The 22,444-nt window shown below is 37.6% G+C and overlaps 1 long non-coding RNA gene across 2 annotated transcripts; it reads right to left on the minus strand.

The window, feature by feature from the left end:
- Positions 1-6,747: 6,747 nt before the first annotated feature.
- Positions 6,748-8,606, minus strand: LOC135708294 (uncharacterized). Of its 2 annotated transcripts, XR_010518289.1 has the most exons (4): positions 8,511-8,606; positions 8,186-8,407; positions 7,798-7,966; positions 6,748-7,731 (listed from the first exon to the last, which is right to left on the minus strand). It is a non-coding gene; the product is annotated as an uncharacterized LOC135708294 (long non-coding RNA). The 2 variants fall into 2 exon arrangements; XR_010518288.1 differs by having other exon boundaries at positions 6,748-7,966.
- Positions 8,607-22,444: the final 13,838 nt, after the last annotated feature.

Consider the following 22,444-nt stretch of genomic DNA (forward strand, 5'->3'; position numbering starts at 1 on the left):
TTTTTGACTTTAAATGATCTTTATTTCTTGTATTTGTGTGGTTTACATGTATGAATTATCAAGTGACACATATGCGTCTTTTCAACTTTAGTTCATAGATAATTTTATTTATTATTTAATGTTCATAGTCCTACCAGGCCTGTTTTAGAGAATGACCACCTTGGTGGGATTGGTTTATTTTAAATTGGAAAATGGAGAATAATTATATTTACAAGGGAAATGGATGTAATGTAGGCCTAAATGCCCATAATTTGGGCCCATACATAAATTCAGCAATCGACTAAATTTTCAATAGCGTCCAAAAATATCCATTAGGACCTTCCCAATGACGCGTTCATCTAGATACAATTGATAAATAGTAGGTTTTTAGCTACGGGCCCAATCTTAGATCCATAGGCCAACATTATAGCCATTTCCCCTATTTACAACTACAACTAATCTATAACTACTATATACACCTAGCCTACTATACACAAATTGCTTATCAAAGCATGTTCTGATGTGTTGCATTTCTAAACAAACCTAGTTTTAATGTCATGAATATTAAAAAAAAAATGATCGTTCACCTCTTGGTGGAGGTCTGAAATTCTTGTTTCGAAGGAACGATTAAGAATCATCCTCAGCACTCTATTCTGAGCGACCTGGATTTTGTTCCTATGAGTCTGTGCACATCACAGGATTTGTTTGTAGACTGCATTTTTGTTCACCCTTCACAGGCGGGATCTGCGGCAAATCAGCGGATACAGACACCAAACCAAGGCGGAACACTTGACTACGGTTTTGTCTACATGCGAGCGGAATAGAAGCTTTTCGTCAAACAACATCCCGGGACTTCGGCGGACCACTCACCCCTTGTGCCATCCATGTTTATGATGATTGGTGGAGTGCCCCTTCCTGAACCCGAACTGTTCCGGAAGGAGAATGTTGTTTCCCTCGACAAACTTGAGCAAACGGTTGAGAATGAGTTTCTCGAACAATTTGCTCAGCACTGAAAGGAGGCTGATTGGTATGTAGCTTGAAAGCAATGTTGGATCCTTACCGGGCTTGCGGATTTGTATAATTTTTGCTACCTTCCAGATGCTTGGAAAGTAGTGCAACTCCAAGCATCTGTTGAAGATAGTGGCCAGCAAAGAGTTAACCGTCATGCTGAGGTTTTTCAACACTAGGTTGAATATTCCGTCGAACCCGGGGGCCTGCATGTTTTTGGTGCATTTCAGCGCTGAGAAAATCTGTTCCACTGTGATCCTACCCTCCTGAGGGATAGCACAAGAGGATTCTGACGAGCCACCCGAAACTTTTGTTCCGGAGTGAGACCATTCTGGACGCAATCTCCTTGTTCAGATCGGCCATTTCACGTTTCCTCGGTAGATCTCCGGTTCTTTGGAACTGGCGTCTACGAAAATTTCACAGGCGAATCAAGAGTTTGGTGTGGGAATCAATGGCAATAAACTTGCCCCTTACAGGAGCTCGTCGGACGCACGCCTTATCAGCCACACTTATGGCTTAGTCGAGTCCCTCCAACGCTCAGTCGATGTCCTCCACGGTGTCAAGCGGCGGGTTGTCGATGATGTGCCCGTCTACCACGCGTCCAAACTGGGCCCAGCCCAGCTTAGTGTTTATTTATTTATTTATTTATTTATTTATTTCGTCAACCAACGTAGACTAGTACAACTAATACAGTTTTGTTTTCTTAAATATATATTTATATAAAAAAGTAGTGTCAGCTTTCTTGTCTTTTCTTTTATGAGTTGTTATTTCTTATGGAATAAAAATATTGCTTTAGTTTATGCCGGGACATTGTAAAGTCAATGGTTTCGCAGTGTTTATTGTAAAAGGCCATCATGCGGTTTAATGGCCCATATTTTGCATAATTTGTGCGATGATGTTTTATGGCAAATAAATTTCGATTTCGGAGTTGCCGAGTGGGTGCATGGAAATTTAATTTTGATAAAAGTTCTGTTGAGTCAATTCGCTGCGAAACGATATCATTTACAAATGAAACCATTGCATATTCACGACGCTCTTTTAATGTTTGTATGTTTAAAAGCATGCAGCGTGCTTCATATCATGGAAGAGGAAATGAAGTCCAACCTAATTTACGAAGAGCGTATAATAGAAATTGTTTTTGTACTGATTCTAATCTTTCTTCGTGCGTGATTGAAAATGGAGACCATACAATGCTGCAATATTCCAGTATTGACCTCACATAGGCAATATATAGTGTTTTAATTGTGTAAGGGTCCTGAAAGTTATAGCAAAAGCGCTTGATAAAGCCTAGCATGTTATTTGCCCTGTGAATAATTGTATTGTAATGGTCTATAAAAGTTAGCTTAGAGTCTAAGATAATTCCTAAATCCCTAACTCTTTCACATTTGTCTACAGTTTGATTTCCTAATGCAATTGAAATATTTGAAGTTTTTCTTTTCCTGCTAAATGATATTAAGTTACATTTTTTTACATTCAATTCTAGTAGACTTTTTTTGCACCATATGTAGAATATGTGAATTTCATTCCGGAATATATTGATGTCTTCTTCATTTCTTATTTCCAAATTATTATTAATTATTAAATAAGCAATGAATAGTCTATAAATTCAAGTAAGTTGGTCGAGGTCGAACGACCCTTGAAAAAGCCGTGTTGTATGTCAGTAATTCTATTTTTGATTTGGAGAAATAATTTTTCGTTGATAATTGACTCGAAAAGCTTAGGAATGCAAGAGATAATGGCTATACCACGATAATTACGTACGTCACATTTTCGACCAGATTTAAAGATAGGTACTAGAAATGAGCTTTTCCAAATTTTAGGGAAGGTTCCGGATTCCAGGGACATATTAAAAAGCCAAAACAATGGAGCAGTGAGTTCCATTGCTAGACATTTAATAAATACTGGAGGAATTCCGTCAGGTCCAGGACCTTTTGAGGCATCTAAATTTTTAAAAGCCTGCAAAATGTCCTGCACTTGAAGTTGATTGAGGCCAATGTCCCTTGAAAATTCTGGATAAAATGCAAAATAATCGCGGTCACGATCTTCTTCAGAAAATGTCGTATAAATTTCTTTCTAAAAATTTTGCGAATAGATTACAGTTTTTTTCCGAACTATCACCGACATTTTCGTCTAGATGCATTATTGAAGGAAAATTGTCAGATTTTAATTTCGTTTTTACGTAATTGAAGAAGTTCTTCGGACAGGACTTTATTTCACGTTCAGTTTTTGCATTATATTCTTCAAATGCAGTACTGATAGCTAAATTCAGTTGATCGCATAGATCCAAATAAATTAATAAATTATTACTACTATTGTGTTTTTTATAAATTTTATGTGCTTTTTGCTTCCGATTTTTCAAGTTTTTTATTTGTCTGTTAAACCAGACTGGATTTTGTGTGTTTCTGTTACGTCTTTTTTTCTTCAAAGGTATTTCTTCCGAAATTATTTCTGTTAAAATTTTGTAGAACACGTCTATACCAATTTCGACATTTCCTACATTCCTTAAAATTAATTGCCAATTGACACTGTTTAATTTAAATTTTATTTTTTCGTAGTCTGCTAATTTGTATTCAAAGACTTCTTCGTATTCGCAGTCGTTGGGTCTTTGGTTTTCATGCATAAATAAAGAATATTCGATTGCTGTATGAAACGCTTCATTTTTCCACAGTGGATTTAATGATTCGGTCACACAGAAATCTTCATAAATATTCGTTAGTAAAAAGTCCAAATAGCAATTTTGTTGGTTTTTGATGTGGTTAATTTGGTTCAGTCCTAAATTAGATAATTTCTGAGTTAAAATTGGCCGAAAGAGCTATAAGAACTCCACCACCTGACTTCTTCTGTGTTGCATGAAAATTTCTGTCGTCTCTGAATACATTAAAGGCATTTCCAAAGATTTCTTCACTTTTTACGCTTTCGTCCCAGCTTGTTTCAGTTGCCAGAATGACCGAAAAGGATGAGCATAATAAATGTTGATGAATTTCCTTCATTTTAGCTGGGCTTTTCATGCGATTGAAATTTTGACAATAAATCAAAATTTCAGTCGCATTCTGTCTGTGTGAAGAAATTATTGGAAATACGTCGGTTGATAAAGTATGGTCATTGTTATTATTAGTTACCTCAGTCTCATGCCGAGCATCGTTATATAGAAATAATGAGTCTTCCTCAAGGTCCGTCAGCGGCGTTGAAAATTTACAGGATTGTAAAATTTGAGGGCGGCCTCCCTAGTAGATTGTAGCCGTTGCGTGCGTTCACTGGACAGGAATGTACGGTAGGATTGCAGGTCTGCCAAGGCGTCGTTTCGAGTCACCAGCTTGGTGGTCGGAGATGAATTGGTTCAAGGCTACCGGCTTGGATAAGCCGGTATTTGTCAGGCACAGATCTAGCGTCGACATGAGATGCATGTTGGCTCGTCCGAGAACCAAACGGAGTGCTGCAAGTGGTCGAACGGTAGACGACTGTTCTGCTTCTGCTAGTAGTTCCGCCAGGCCTCATGGCGAGCATTCAGATATCCTCCAACAACGAAGCGGAAACCGGTACGGTACGCAGGTCAAGAAAAGAATGGATAGGAATGTGTTGACGTGACACTCGCTTTGATGGAAGCCAAGAAATACTCTGCACTTCCACGAGGAATCATTGGGATGTTGGGTAAGAGGGTAAGGTTTGCAGCAGGGTTCGTTTTGGTAAAACGAGAAATGGTCCGGTTCCAAGCTGGCTAAAGTGCTGAAGATGCCGAAAACAACAGTTTGTATAGTGCTCAAGGAAACCCAGGTGGAAAGGAATCAGCGGACCTACGAAACTGGAATCAGGGATCGTCAGTTGCGCAGCCAGGTGTTGAGGTGCGTTAAAGCCAACCCCGGTATTTCGATCCGAGATATGGCCAGAAGGTACAACGGCTCCTGTCAAACGGTGCGGAACATCCTTGCCAGTGAAGGATACAAGCCGTACAAAGCCAGCAAACATCCGAACCGGCACATGAAGCAGAATTCCGTGGCCAAAAAGCGTGCAAATGCTTGTTTTGATGAAACACAAGGGCTGCACTTTGATCGATGACGAAACACACGTCAAACTCGATTTTAAGCAGCTTCGCGGTCAAAAGTTTTTCATCGCGACTGGACGTGCGGGTGTGCCGGGAAGATTCAAGTTTGTGTTTGCCGACAAGTACGTGAATAAGGCCATGATTTGGCAAGCGATTTGCAGTTGTGGCCTGTAAACGGAACCATTCATCACATCTTCGATGTCAGCGTGTATTGCCGTGTATCCGCAAACATAGGGGAAAAGTCATCTTTTGACCCGATTTGGCCAGCTGCCACTACTCCAAAGTGGTTCTGGAGTGGTATGCTGCCAACAAGATTGATTTTGTCCCCAAGCTAATAAATGCTCCGAATTACCCGGAATTTCTAGCAACCGAAAAATACTGGGCAATTTCAAAGCAGCGACTTCGTCGAAGCGGCGGGGCAGTCAAGGACATCCAGCAAATGCGGGTAAAATGGTAAAAATGTGCTGATTCCGTGCCCGTTTCCATTGTGCGGGCGCTGATGGGCTCCATCAAGAGACATTTGTCAAGGTCAACAATCGAATGTAAGTTCACATTGAACGTTCGCTCGCCTTGCTGCCAGCCACATCACCCCCAAAGCTCTTTGATAATGTTCCCAGCAACCAAACGTTTGTGATCAAACATTCTCGCAATGACCGAATACCACATGACCATGACAAATAATCAAAAACACTTCGTAAGGTTTTCTCCAGGACGCTAGAAAAATCAAAAAAATCTCTAATTTATATGATTGATCGCGAACATCTCGCGGTTGGAAAAAATTTAGCAAGAAATTCCTCCAATCAATTTTTGCTTTTTTTCTTATTATATATTGAATAAACCAAAAGTTCTGTGCGTTTCTTGTACGAAAATGCGTAATTTTTACATCAGAAAACGAGGCGTTTCCGTGATGGGAAAAGTGGTTTCCCTAACACAGTCACCGAATATTGATACCAAGCACTGATCATGCCAGACGGTACCGATCTTTATGCCTTTTGGTGCAAATTTTAAGCCCCTCCTATTAAGAGCATAATGCCAAAAAATAAAAATCTTGCTGAATTCTCTTAATAGAAGATGCTTAAAATTTGCATCAAAAAGCATAAACGTAGGTACCGTCCGGTAGGCACAGATTCTGTGATTGACGTGTTTTCCCTAATACATATTTCATTTTTGCACCGCCATCATCTTCAAGAACATCGAGGACAAATTTCCACAGCATTTTTGCTTCCTTTTTCCACCGGTCCTTTTCAGGACCACAAATGACTGCTAAAAGTGTTAACTGAAGAGTAAGAGCTTGAATCCAAGACATATCGTCTAGGATTGGCTTTTACTACATGGACATCGACAGAGCACCTCATAAAAAGAACTCTCAAATTGCTTTCGAATTTCAACCTATCGAGCTTTTTCACTGATAGCGAGTTAAGAAATCAATTTAATATATACTATACTTTTGCTGTGACATCAAAACTACCTTTCGTAATCCTACGTCAAATCAGCGGTCGTGTCTTGGATACAACCTCTTACTTTTTCAAAACTTAAACATTACCTTAAATTAGAGGAAATCGCCCATCCAGGTATCGCAATTTTCGTGGTGGCATTATTTTTAGAATTTCCAGTAGGTGAATGCATGAATGCGGACCGGAGCTGTGTTTGGTGCTTCATAACTCCCAATTTGCGGCTCAGTTTCATAGGCAGTTTCGGACAAATTAGTATCAAACGCTCGCTTACAAATATTAATGAGTATTTACTTCATGGGGGTTGCAAAACATCTTCTGAAATCAAAATGTTTAATAATACTTTTCAATTATCATCGAAAATTTCTTAAAACTAATACCAAGTGTCATTTTTTCATCATCTTATATCCTAAGAACTACAAAACTACCTTTTCCTTTTAAGCCCTTAACCCTAGGGAATGTTTTGTGTTGTTGTGTTTGTGTCTTGGCATTATGCCAGTTACACAATATTCTCAGAAAAAGAGTGTATTTGTAATCATTGAATTGATTTAATCGATTCGCGCTCGGAAGCACGTGATCATCTATGTAATCGTGTATAATAATAGCGTATAATTCTAATTATTGGTGTTGTCGCATCGCGTGTCACGTATGCAGTAGCTATTATTCATCATGCTATCCTCCAACTTCGCTCGTTTTGAGAATCATTAAAAGGATCGTATAATAATATGTTGAACGGAATACCACTACCATTAATATCAATTTCATTTAGTTGATTAAATATCATATTCATTGTCATTTGGAATAATAAATTTGGATAAATTATACCATTTCATATTGCAAGGATTGTGTTTGGTGTTGTGAAGGGAGTTTGTAAAAACTTGCACGGTTCAATATTGAATAATATCCTTAAAACACATTTTCAGAAACTAAATGTTAGGCTTAATCAGCAAGAACCCAGCTGCATTCAATATTGCTTAAAGCTAGGAAAACAAAATGCTTATGAATGAAATAAATACCTCTAACCACGCTAGAGCTAAATATTGCTATTCGTAACTTCATATTTTTTGGATATTTGCTGCCTTGCCGAGACTTGGAGTGGTTGGCCAACAAATCTCACCAAAGCAGCAAACCCTATTTTTTAGTTTTGATCTTATCAATAACAAGTGGGAGTTCCATCACCAAGTTTAAGCTAAACATCCGATGTCGTAGTCCATTGAGCCGTTAGCCGGGTCTTTGTCAATCTATGTTCGATAGCTGGAAAAACAGATGAACGATCCATTGCTATTTGCCGTGTAACAAATTTTGATACAGCCTACTAACTGTTATTCTCAGGAAAGTGTTCCACGGAAAACATAACGGTAGTTTATGTGATGTGTCGTTCCAATCTGCTTGCTGGCGTGGATGCTGCAGTGCACGTTCTTCGTCGCCAGTCCATGTTTTGGAAGTCTGCCAAAAGGTGTGTCAAACTTTATACCAGCAATATCACAAACTGTTGATGACACAAAATGGCAACATATAAAATTAAACTTCAATATTTTGTATAATCCAAAATCAATGGTGATCTCGCATTTTTGCTCAGGTAAATCTACGATTAAACCAGTTGCTGTAGCTAAGAAACTATGCCCGCCACATGTGTCGCAATGATTGCACGCCAGCATGTATGACATAACCGCGCAACTACCTAGTGGCTATCTAGTATGTTCCTTACCATCTATCTCTCTAGTCTTCTCGATGTCGAAAGCATTGATACCTTCGAGAACCACGATGGCCACGTCTGGATTGAAACCATGCTTCTCGAGAAACTGTACTCTTCGCCTTGGGATGGATTGAATTGCCTTGTTGTTTCGACTCAAGCGCAGATAATTAGGCACTTGAGCGAATTTACCATAATTCATCCATTTCACACATCCTCCCCTGTACTGTGTAAGATCTGCAAAGAGCGACAACACATATTAGAGCACTGCGACTAAACGGAACTGCGCCAAATTCACTTCATCGGATAAACAAACACCAAAATTTGCCAATCAACTTACTTCCAACCAAATCTTGCACAAAGTACTGTTCACGACTAACTTTCCACCCGAAAACTCTACGATGGTAAACCCCCCATCTGGGATACACGTTTCATCGTACGACTTACTCCAATATCGCTGTAATAGTTGAAGAAAATGTTGTCTTGGAACCTATCCGCACTGGCACTGGAACCTACACATGCGCACAATCAGCAACAGCACCGTTATGAGCCGCATCTCATTTCAGGCTTTCTTCAATACCTATGCTCCGACATAGCTCTCCGCCATACTGACTGATTGTATATCATCATGCGAGTGCTATATCTCGTGCGCGGAGCTTGACTTTCGATATCATCATGAAAGAGAAATCAACTTTTATTAGGTGAATTTTTGCTCATATTTTGGACATCCCTTGACACAAACTGATATGCGTGGATTCTGTGGTTTGTTCAAAAGTGACTATCCACAAAACATCATGTTTGGATGAATAGAGGGGCAAAGCAGTGCGTTTGCACGGTTGCCTAAGTTGTTCGAGGGGTTTACATATGCTTCTCGGGAATGTTCAACTAACTATTCTTCTCATAAAACCGTTAAATAGACGATAACTGTTTTGAGCTATTATATATTCATCATTGTAAAAGGTATTTGTAGTCTTGTTCCCCCTCTCATAAAAATGATCAATATCCCAGTCAGAGTCAAAACGACGCAAAGCACTTTTACTGCGTAGCTACTTAGTTTTTTTAGTCAGAGGAGCGGAGCGACGGGCAAGTATCTAGAATGAGCTTCAAAAAAAAGCTTCTTTTAGATTCATCTTAAGAAGCTTCTTCTTCTCTTCTTCCACTTGCCTTTGATAAAAAAAACACGTCTACTGAGGATTCATATTTCCAATGACGGTCTCTGTTCCGCAATCTAGTGCCAATCACCGACGGACATCGATTGCCATCCATTGACGGCAATCTAATGTGCAGGAAGGCAGCTTCCACACCTGGATCGTACCCATTCAAACACACATGGGCCGAGACCAGCGGCTTTACTTCACTTCCAAAGGAAAACGTAACCAGAGATTTTTATGCCTCAGAAAAATCGCACCACCACCACCAGGCGTGGAAAATCATTTACATTCATTTCATGCATTCATTTACATTCATTTGCCTCTAACTTTTTTCATCAACAGCAGTTGTAGCTAATAACAAAACCTACGAAAGCTCTGTACATCATTTTGCGGAATGCTGTTGATGAAAAAAGTTAGAGACAAATGAATGTAAATGAATGTATAAAATGAATGCAAATCATTTTCCATGCCTGATCACAGCACAGGTAATTACTATTAGATATTTTTGCAGTCAGTGACAGATGGTGGACATGAAGATCCAGTAGAGGTGCCGGGCGAAGGTGTTATATCCTAGACAAATGGTAAGTTCCAACTTCGCTGTTATCGTTCGTCTGTTTAAAATTAACCATCAAACACAGAAACTATATGAATGATCGCGTATCTCTGTGGTTCATTACATTCCAAGCAGAAACTTAATCATATGTTGTCGTGGAGTGTTGTGGTTTTGAGATGCTTGATTACGCTGAAAGGATCGTTTTTGCTTACTGAGTTGAAAATCATGGGTAGTATTATATTCTGCATATCTGCATATAAACATATAAACTCATTGGGTAGGGATGGAACCACGCTGATTACAGCAATTTTGATGGGGAGAGTGGAATTGCCAATTCCTTGTTGTTAACATTTCGTGAATTGAAGGTGGGCTGTACCTCCCACTCATTGGGACATCCCCTTGTATGATGGCTTGTTCTGTATCTGGTGGGAACATTTTTATCATTGGAAGGAAATGCTTCTTGCTCCCATGGAGTGTCTCTGCCTACGGGTCCACCCTCCGTTTTTGCCCCTTAATACAATGTAAATTGAATACAACCAGGTAGCGTACTTCATCAAGTCATATGATGTGTCTAATGTGCCTGATAGATGATTTTTTTAGAAATATGAATCCTCAGTAGGCGTGGTTTTTATCAAAGGCAAGTGTCACTCGAGCCATAACAGCAATTTAAGCATAACTTTGCAAAGGACGTAAGTCGCAAAAATAAACAAATCGATATTTTGCTTCTAACCGAATATAAAATACATGCTTTTCCTACGAGTTAATGAAAAACAAGGTTGGAAATTTTAATGAATTATGGAAAATATATTTAATGAACGCCCTATTTGATCTTCTTACATTGTATTTAAAATTTGTTGATACACCCTTTTCTTGTCAACATGACTTAACTGTTAAAATTTGATGGTAACACAAAAAATGCAGATACGCTCACAGTGAAGCGTCGTATGTGAAAAAAACAAAGCAACCATTAACAATCTGCAGATGCGCCAAGTTGTTTCTGAGCAGATACAAAATGGATTTCAACGGGATTCAGCTACTGTTAGGTATGTTTTGTTTAAATATTCTTGACTTAAACATAATTATTATAAATATTTTTTTTTTAGATGTAGCCACTCAGAGATGTTGCTGAGAAGGAAGAATTAAAACGACAACACGAACTACATCAGATGTCAGCCAAGGTAGTGTACGAAGAGAAGAAGAAAGACAAAACGCTTGCCAAAGAAGATCCCACTGTTCGGACCGCATGTTTCTACTGACGTATCTTCACTGCAAATCAAAAACCGGTGTATCTGATTTGACGTATGTGAAAACTGTTCAGTCAAATAGACGAATCATGCAGGGTGTATGTAACAATCAAGGTATGATATCGACGAATCAATCAAGGTATGATATCGACGAATCAATCAAGGTGTATGTGAGTAGTACACAAGTAAAAGGTGTATCATTTTGTTTTATAAAAAGCCTTGTCCGTGTTTGCGAAAACTCAATATTTTTCACAATTTCCTTAAACGCAATCTCTTTATCCAACTATTAGCAGAAACAGATTAAAAAAAATAGCATTAACTTTTAAATAGGATTTGATAATCTCATATGAACATTAAAATCCAATGTTTCTAAATTCCTAACCAATGTTACATACGTCTTTTTGAAAAGTTATGCTTGAATTTATAAAATAACGATCATTTTGGATGGCTAGAGTGACACTTGCCTTTGATAAAAAAAACACGTCTACTGAGGATTCATATTTCTAAAGAAATCAGCTATCAATGAAACAGTCAGTTGATAGGGTAGAGAGCTACTTCGGACTAATCGCTTATTTTGGGCCTATCGAGCAGAAAACTTCAAATAAATCCATGATTTCAGAGTTAACAAGTCAATTATGCATTTGGTACGATACTTCAGTTAATAAGCTTCCGAACGAAGTCAATGAGAAAACGTGATATGAATGTTTGCACCCATTATTCCCAAAAACAAAATAAGCGCTCCGACCGAATAAATTTTTATCTTCATTCGATAGGCCGAAGTGAATTCATTGGCGTTTCAATGTGTTAGGCCGAGTTTAGAATCCGTAGGCCGAGTTTAGCGTCAAGAAGCAGTGTTTGACTTTTGACAATATATCAACGATTGGTTTCTCTTTATCAAATCTTTTGGTACGTACAGAAAGGTAAATAAATGTGGAAGCCATCAGTAATAATAACATTCCGTTTGGTGCTAAACTGCGCTAGATTAAGAAAGACTATGTGCGGGTTGTGCTTAATAGGCCGGAAATGGGGTAGTTAACCCTACTCTTTTGACTAATGTTTGCATTTCCACCTTTTGATTGGCTACCCATCAAACGAGAAATGGTCGATGGCTCTTTCCGGTAATTCCTAGGGAATCGAGAAATATTTTTAGTTTTATCCAACTTTCCCTGAAATTTTCTTCCACCTTGCCTTGGAAGCTTCTTCAGCCTTCGCTCGAATAACTATTTATCTTCTCCCGCAAGTTTTTTTTTCAACATTTCCGGAACTTCAAGGATGCTATCTGATTTTTATTGCGAATTCACACTATCTGCAGGAACATTTAAGAAGTTCTGAAACTTCAGAAAAGTCCAGACTTTTGTGTTAGTTTCGATAAATTAAAGACAGTTTCAAAAACTTATGTTGCAATTCGAAAACCCGGAAATTTCAGAAAAGTCCAGCGAACTCCAGTGAACTTAAGGAAACGTCATAAATATTTTTAAATCTTCACAAATGCAAAGAACTTCAGAGAAATTTAATGATTTTCAGGAACTTTAGTGAAGCTCACAGAACATCAGGACAGATCAATTAATTTCAATGAAATTGCTGAAATTATAAAGGAGTTCCAAGAAACTCAGGCAAATTCCGAAAACTTCAGCAATGTCCTGAGGGGCTCATGCAAATTTACGTAAGGGAAGTTAAATGAACAGTAGAACATTGCGAGAATATTTTATAGGAAGTTCTATGCTTTTTTAATGGCAGAGTCGATAACTTTTAAAAATTTAAAAAAAATCGGGAAGGTCAAAGAGCTTCAATGCTGATGTTACAATAAATTCGAGAAATTTGTGAGAGCACTTAAGAGATTTCATAATCTTTAAGAAAGTCCAGAGACCTTCAAAGATGATTAGAGATATTCCGGTAGTCACAGTCTCTAATTTCAGGAAAATTACAAGAACTTTTAAGGAATTTCGAGGATTTATGGAAGACTCTTAAGTGCATTTCAGGAATGTTCCGAAAACTTGAGGGAAATTGCGGAGTCTTCAGGGATGTTTTATGAATTATGTATTTGTTTCTTTCAACTGTTCCGTAAGCCTTAGGAAGTTTCCGTCAGCGTCTCTAGGAAGTTTCTTTCGTCTTCTCCAGAAAGTTCAATTAATTCTCCCAGAAATTTCTTTCGTCTTCTTCTGGAAGTTTGACCATAAGCCAAAGGTTTTTTCGTTCGACTTCTATTGGAAGGTTTTTCTGAGCTTCTTCTGGCTTTTCCTGGAAATGGCTACTTTTGAAAATTTACTTCCGATTTCCGAAACTTTTCTGGCTTCCTTAGAAAGTGACATCCGATTTTTTTTTCCGATAGTTTATTTAAATTTTCGCCACAAATTTCTCAATTCGTGTCTTGGAAGTATCTCGGATGTTTTTCTAACTTTTCTTAGAACTTTACTCGAACTTCACCCAGGAGAGCTTCTTTCGTCTTTCTCAAGATGTTTTGTCAGCTTTGTTCAGAAGCTAATTCAAACATTCCCCGGAGTTTTCTTCCGGAATTTTTCGACCATAGTTGAAAAGCAAAAATTTTGCTTTGATTAACGGCTTTCTCAGTCTTAAACACTGCAACGACTACGATATAATCTGCTCGACATTTCGGCCATGGGTTGTGGCCTTTTTTCAAGAGAAAATATTGTTTGTCGTTATTGTCAATAGTTTAGTCGTTGTTGTGGCTGGTTATTTAAATATATATTTTGGTTTCATTTAATGATATTTAATTGAAAAAACTACTTGGTCACAATTTCGATCACTATTTGAGGACAACGATAATTTTAAAAATTAAATAAAAAAAATTAAAGAGTGTTTTAAGACTGAGAAAGCCGTTAAACAAAGCAATTCCCCTCAAATCCCAGTCGTCACCATTGTTAAAAATTTTGTTTTCAAAAACGGCAAAATATAAAATTTATTAAATAGTAAATACCGATAAATACCGATTTTTTAAAACCTTCGATACCAAAACAATCTGGCAACGCTGCTACACAGTGTCCAAAATATGATGAGTGGTATTCGAAGAAAAGTTCGAGATTTCATCAAAACCAAATCGGAATAACTTTTTTCGCAATTTTTTCTTTATAGTGTAATACATAATGCAACATTTCATTAAGATGGTTCCGAGATGCATCCGATTTTTTGCGTCCAGATATTAAATGACTCAAGCTTTACTCTACAGACTTCGCATTCATCTCTAAATTCTTCAACCTTTTCAGAAAACAGGCACCTCTCATGCTAACCGCTTGTGGACGCTATTCTCATGAAAATGATAACCGATCTGTGGGAAGCGCATGGGTAACAGATAGGTATCATGCATTGACTACTTTAACGACAACCGAACTTGGCAGGTCAAGATAGAAGAGTCACATCTTCGTAATAAATGTGAAACATATGTCCTACATAAAAAGAGCAAATTAGTGATAAACTAGCCCAGAAGGAATAAAGCATTAAGAATATTATTTTCTTCAAAGCGCGGCACCCAGGCCGCCCATCAATGAACATAGAGAACCATACGATGGACTGAGACCTGATAGGTTATAGCAATATTTTCGGAAGTCATTGTTTTTAATGATGACACGGTGGCATCACTCCCTGCCCCTTATTCCTCTCTTCACGTAGGCATTTGTTCATTCAGCTTCTTTTAAAAAAGGTTGAGCCTAAACCATTCATCAATCCTTTTGTGCAGCATCATATACATATATGTATTACTCCTATGATCCGGGAACACCAGAAGCAAATCCATTTACTTCGAGGAAATGGCATAAGTCGGTTGATTACAGTACAGAAATGGCATGAAATGAAGGTCAAGGCTTGGATCTATAGACAAAAATGCAGTACTGAACTAATCATGGAACTCATCCCATAGCGTGGGTAGATCACCTTTTTGTGGTACGTTACGGAATGTAAGATCTACCACCGATTCCTAGTCCTGACTACTTCAAACTAGGGGAACAGGATTTTTCAGTAATCCAAGGAACACATCTTAGTCCTTGTTACTTTTTATGCCTTGTTGATAGTGACAAGACTCGGCTTTGCCCACCGAGGATAATCTTGAAACAAGGAAAAACTGAGTTAGTTAGTCTTCATCTATATGATTCCTAATCTTCTATTCGTTGATCTCTAGTTTGAAGTGGTTAAGACTAGGTTTCTGATGCATGGTCATTATCGGTGTCATTTCTTAATTTTGTTGCTAAGGAATCCAATTTTGACTGACAGAGGGGTGCGCCTTTGGAGGGTGTTTCAACACTCTGAAGGGTATAAATAGCGGGACCTTTCAATTAGAGTCGGATCCTTGCGTTAGATGCAAAAGTGGCAACTGTAAAAAAAATCGAATAATACTTCATCATTTCTCAATAGTGATGAAGTAATACGACATGCACTAAACTAAGGACACGGGATGTACTACAATAGATCAATTTACTGGTCGCAGTAGTGTTTGGTCCCGAACAGAGGAAAAAAAAAAATCATGGAACTACGAAACAAAATCAAAACAAACAAATGTCACAGAGTACTGTTGTTATTCTGGCAAAAGAGTATGTTGTGATGGGAAAATGCACGGTCACTCCCAGCGCCATTCATTTGATTTATTGTTGAAATTGCACAAAAAATCAAATGAATGGCGCTGGTTCTGATCAATCACAACAAATTTGATATGAGCAGTCAGTCTAAGTTAAGCTAAGCTAAGCTAAAAATGTTTATATTTCATTAATATTGAAAGATACAGACCTTTTTTTCGGAAGAAATTATCATAATTAATTGCACAATGTTTGATAATGTTAAAGAACCATTTATTTAAAGAACATTTACTCAAGATAAAAAAAATCTATCTCAAATGGTTCTCGTGTTATAGGTTTTAATAAGTAACTTAGGGTAAAAGTTAATTCAATTTATTAATCAAAAACGCCTCTCATAGTTTTTATACTATATCTGATTCAAATGCAACTAATAACATAAAATCCAATTACACCATTTTTAAATATTAATAAGAAATTAAAATCCTCGATCAGCTGGAGATCCGTCCCGATCAACCTGCCGTCATAGAGGAATATCAGTGTACGCTATTTGAACGATTGAAATGTTTAAGATCTTCAGAAGTGGAAGTCTTGAAAATTAATCAGAGAACTATATTAATTTATGATCTGCGATCTTTCAAAAAAATCCCATGATTATATCTGATCAACCATGAATTTAACTAGAATATCTGGACACTACATTTAAATGTATGAATTGTTGAAAATCTTCAGAATAATTCTGGATCAACCTGAAGACTTCAAAAAATATCCAGCAAATATTATTGAAATCTTCGATTGGCTGTAGATTTTTCATATACTTCCTGATCTTGAATGAATGTCTGAAGAACATCATTTGAAATTTTAACAATGTCTTCAAATCATTAGCCATCTCAATTTAAGAGTTATAAAAACATTCAGAGGACCGAAGTTATATCTTATGAAAAATCCGTGAATATCAATTCTAAAATTCTACGATATTTCCTGAACTTCTATGAGGGTTCCTGTACTTGCACAAAGTTTTTTGTACTTACCATATGCGTGATAATGTTTGCACCATTGAGCAATGTCAAAATTAAAAAAAATCTCAAAAATTTCGTTTTCGATTTTTTTTATTTTTTCAAAGGGGGGATGTTTATCAGAGTCTTAAACTATGTTAATCATCGATCGAGTTTCCGGAATGCACGGCAGGTTCTAATAATGTAGTCTGAATCCATTTCTCTCCAGGTACGGGTCAATGTTTGTCTGAGGCTTGCTGTACTAGGGTGGCGTTTAGAACAAGCTAAGAGATGAACTAGCCTCAGGCTAAAAATCTCTAAAATAAAAATTAAAAAAAAAAAAAAAAAAAAAAAAAAAAAAAAAATAGAACAAGCCTTGGCCTTCATTACGCGCCATATTGAGTAATCCAGCGGATTAAGATCGGAGCTGCATGGCGGCCACATATCCTTCGCCCACACAGCTAAAAAAAAGTAGTGTAAATTTCCGTTACTACGATGCACATAAATGGAGCGCATGTATCATACAAGTTTAGATTATAGATCGTGTAAATTTATGAGACATGTCATGCAATAGTCCATATATTGTATGCAACTGTCCACTTTTGTTTGCAAAATTTCTTGCAAGCTACTAGTTTACGTGAAATGTATGAATGTTTGCATGCATGGATGTTTAGGCATCGCCAGTAAAATTCAGAATGTGTTGGTATGCAGAACGGAATATGTTACAATATTTGGCTTCGGACCGTACTGTTCTTTGATCCACGGAAGAACATACTTACTCAAAATCCTGATGTAGACCTCCGTGTTGACCTTATCGCCTTCTGGAATGAGCACCGGGTTCATTTTTTTTGCCATCGGAAGCCACCAATCCAAACACTATAACGCTAGCAGGATGCTTGGTCAGATACACGTTCTTGTGCTCGTCGGCCACGTCTTTTACTGGAACAGAACTAATATATCGGTCGGTTCTGGAATTTGATACGGGATCGACGGTAAACATGCTCTCGTCAGTGAACAAGATTACCGGATTTTTTCGCTTATGGAAGTTCAAAGTTTTCTTGCATCGTTCGACTCGTAGCTCCCGGATGCGGTTGGTAATCATGTGAGTTTTTTTTTTTCCGTGCACTCGACTTCGCCCCGCAATCTTCCTTTACGATCTTCCGTGCCGTAAAGTCACTGATCCCGTATTCCTTTGCCATTTTCCTTATTGAACGCACTGGATTCAGCCGAGTCTTCCTTTTGATAACAGCGTTAATCCTCGGGGCCCGAGCTAACCTCGGACGACCTGTGGCCACCTTCGCGGATAGTTGTCCTTTCTTTTCTCGGGACAAATCACGAATACGCTGCCACTTCGTCATGGTGCAACTGTCAAACTAAGTAAATCATTTTCTTTTATACACAGTCTACTACGGTATGAACTATTGGTTACGTGCATGCAAAGAAAACCAAGGCATTGTATGCACAGGTGAAACGGGAACCTTATTTGTACGATAGTGCAAACATTATCACGCATACGGTACTTTCCAATCCATTGAACTTATCTGAAGTTTCCTGAACCTCTATGAACTATTCTGTATTTGTGAGAAGTTCTGTGAAATCTTGGTCCATTTCTTCGAAGTTCCCTGAACATCTACACAAACTAAAACTTAATTTCTACCAATTTTTTAATTTTTATTTATAAACTTTATTAGGAAGATTTTTATCCTTTGGCGATGAATTTCTACCAAGATTTCTGCACATGTTAGTATTTCAAATAACTCATACATTGTTCCCTGAACATCTACAATGTTTCATGAAACTTCCCGAACCCCTACTAAGTTTACTGAGGTTCTATAAAGTCAACCGAGCTTCGCAAAACTTTTACGAATCTTGCTCTTCTATGAAGTTTTGCGATGTTATTCGAATTTCTAATAAATTCGCTTGGTTTCTAAAAACTTTAATTTTTTTTCGGAATTCCTTAAACTATTCAAGACCAATCTTTAAAGATGTGTCCAAAAATCAAAAGAAGGTTCTGGAGTTTTAATAAAGTTTCCTGCAATAAAACATAGTTTCATCAACTCCATCAAAGTTAACAAACTTGTACAAGCTTCCCACTTCTACGATTTTTCAGAATTTTTTCGAAGCACACCTAATTTATCTTAAATCCCCTTCTATGGTTTACCTTGAACATCTCCAAAGTTCTCGATTATGTTTAACAAACATCGTTCATAGGAGAACTGGGGTAAGATGGACACCCTAAGGATTGTTATTGTTTCATTGTCACTAAATACAGCATTTTGCTCGTAATATAAGAATTCTGTAGGTATGTAGGAAACTATACCGATTTATGATAAATATTAATAAATAAACCTTTTTTGGAAAATCTATTATGATGCATGATGATGCATGATAGTGGTATATCACCCATTATTGTAGCTCGGTAGCTAAGTCCAATAGCAGTCTTTTCTCTGTTTTCAAGCTTAATAACCTCTGATAGTCCTCAACATGTCGCTGTATGAAGGGCCAAAATGGATTTGGTGGATCGATAGGCAAAGTCGCCTATACGCATCTACGGGTTAGTAAAGAATCTCCTTTAGCAACATGATCGCACAATTGGTCAAAAAGATGAGCCCCCAAACAGGAAGATGTCCCAATGAGTGGGGTGAAGAGCCCGCCCTTTATCCACGAAATTTTATCAACGTGGAGTTGGCATTCCCACTCTCCCCGTCCAAATTGCTTCAATCGAGTGCCCTGATGGTCCTCTCAATCCCAGTATTGTTTTGAATATATATATGAGCAATAGTAAAAATATAAAATTTAAGACGATCTCACCAGATTTCACTGCTTCTTTACCCTTCTGTCCAATTTTCGTGCCTATTTGTGAACTCATTGTCCTTCTCTGCATCACTGTTAGTTTCCCAAAATTTTCCCATGTTATTTCTGATGTGTTCCACGACATTTCAACGTCCACTATCTTTGTATGATGATCTTTAGTTCCTAGTTGCATCTTACAAAACCGTAACACCAGGGCGAAAAATAGACAGTGCCCATTTCCTTAACGACGATCACTACATTGTCGCATCGCATGTGCTTGATTTTGCTGCTCTTCTTTCACTTTTACTTTGTTGACTCCATGGTACCGGAAAAGATATATATTTATACATTAACGGGATGGCCGTTGAGAATGGTTCAACGGATGTGAAATGAGGGAACGTTAACACGATTTAAAATATTTCAATGCAACATTAAATGTGTTGACTAACTATTAACACATTTCTGGATAAATGCTTCTAAATGTGTTTTCTACAAATAGTATCAATGTTCCGTCAAATCGTATGTTCAAGTGATCTTCGCCACATTTCATTGAGGCTCTTTGGAACTACATACATGTGGTAAAATATGAAAGCCAATTTTCTAAAACTACAGCTAACATATTTATCCACCGAGATATGTGACGAAATTACAAATTGGAATGGAATGTGCAGTCAGTGTAGAAGAAAATGTATAAACCACCCCAATACCTCACAAATTTATTCTTAGACAAGTCAAGAATGATTCAAAAAATATTAACGTGACTAGGTACAAATAAAATTGCCACGTCATAAAGTTATCTAAGCATTAAACAATTTTCCTTCGGTTAGACAGAGTTCAAACATAATTTAAGGCCAATTTATGAGATAAAAATATTATGTTATAGCATGCATTTCTTAAAGTGGATTTAAATTGCTGGGTTTTTATTTCTAATTAAAAGTTGCATGCTTCTAATTGTTCCTGTAAATGTGCCAAACAGAGTCAAGCTGGCGTGGTTTGAAATATACGAATGTTGCAATCGGTCACCGGAAACAGGCTTGTTACTTTTCTTGTTGATGCATATAATAAAAGCAATTAATGTTGTTTTCATGCCTGTCAATGCTGTTTGTTGCTTGTTTGCTATTACTTTCCACCCTCCATCATCTGCCACAACGCAACGTTCTAGATACGTTCATAATCAAGTTTATATTATATCGATCAAACTTCCGCCGAAATCGAAGAAACAAATTGTTTAACTAAAGGGACGTTTTTTTTTTGTTTTCCCTTTTGTCATACGCAACAAATTTCCTTTTATTATAGCAATCAGCGACCGAATTTTCGATGGAAGCAGAAGGGTTTTTGTTTTGTTTTGTGGACCACGCGTGATCACATATTAATGAGTTTATTCATGGTTTTCCGCACCTATTACCAGCACACTCGTTCAATATTACTCTAAATTGAGTAGAAATATACTAATTTTCAATTTGAACTATTTTTACGGTTAACAGGGGACATTTTTCGGAACGAGCTAGAAAAAAAAAACTACACACAAAAAACTACAACCAAAAGCCATTTCGCGACAGTTAGCTGAGACCATAGCCATAGCGATCCAAAGAAAATTTGTTAGGATCGTTTTTAACACCTCCTTTCGATCTATCTTCCCACGGTTTTTATCACATTTGGATGATCGTCCATACCATCGGCCAGGGCGAAACAAAACAGCCGGGCGGTCGTGTATATTTACATTTCAAAAGAACGCCGGAGATAGAGAATGAGAAAATTGTCACAGCCTATTCTTTTTCAAACAGTTTATTGCAATTAAATTCTAGCTGCAAGCTTTCGTGTGACAGTAAACTATCAACTTCCTTATTTTTAATAAAGACAACCAACCAACCAACGCCCTTATTATGGCATAATTTGAACATCTCCGCTTATGGGTGGTTAGCATTCATCTTATATTTTAATCGCATGCAATAAACATCAAATAAATGCAGTAATTTGTCAGAAATCTGCAAAATTCTACATGCTGGTTTCTTTACACGAAAAACATTTTTCCGCTTGCCAGTTTGTTTTTGTGTGTCTTCACTATGCTGCCGGTGGAAGCATAACTGTCCCATGTTACAAAACACAAAAATGAGAAAACTGCAGTTAAAGTTTGAACAGACGTTTTGCTGCTATCGTAAAATTTCACGGAAAAATTTGGTTCTTCTTCGAAAAACTGACGTAATATAACTATTCCATAGAAAGTTTGTCAAAATGTTGCCAAAAAATAAATTTTTCCATTACAAAATCTTCTGTGACACTTATGCCGCGAATTTCCCTGACGAGTTGAAAAATGTACGCATATCTGTCCCACTCAGGGTTCTGCATTTTCGAAACAAAGAAAAGAAAATGAACTTTCCGCAGAATCGCTTCATTTCGAGCAATATCATTTTTGGGTAAGTCATCGTGTTTCTTGTTATCGAGTCACGATGAACATTCCTCTTTTCAAACATGACTGGACTATCACTTGTTTCGTTCGTCAAGTGCTTCAGTTCATTTCATTTGACTTGACAAGACTTATTTCAATTGACGCAATGAATGACTCGAAAACTGCTTCCTTCGTTTTTTTCCACTTTCACTTCAATTCGTGGCTCATTCGACTTGTCCCTAACCGACGACGCAGGAATCAAAATATAGTATCTGGATAGCATCCGCACAATATTGGTTGCTGATAGGGATGGCATCCGGATTATATTAGTAATAATATATTATTTTATATAAAACGAAAATTAAATTAACGAGGCCATTCTGGAGTCAAAGATGGCAGCCATCGAGGTCAGGGAAAGTCTCCCTACAATATGGGTATTTTCGGAACGAGGACCACGCGAAGGTGCAGAAAACCGATATTCGACGTAATTTTAGAATCCGAAATTGGCGGCCATCAGGTTTCAGAAAAAAGTGTCAAATACCCCGAGAAATACCCTACAATAGGGTATATGCGGAACGGGGATGCCGCGTAGATGCTGAAAATCGATACCCGACGCCATTTTGGAATTCAAGATA

This window comes from Ochlerotatus camptorhynchus, unplaced genomic scaffold (assembly GCF_037179485.1).
Source record: "Ochlerotatus camptorhynchus isolate MF236.1 unplaced genomic scaffold, CSIRO-AGI_Acam_v1.1 ptg000329l, whole genome shotgun sequence".
NCBI lineage: Eukaryota > Metazoa > Arthropoda > Insecta > Diptera > Culicidae > Ochlerotatus > Ochlerotatus camptorhynchus.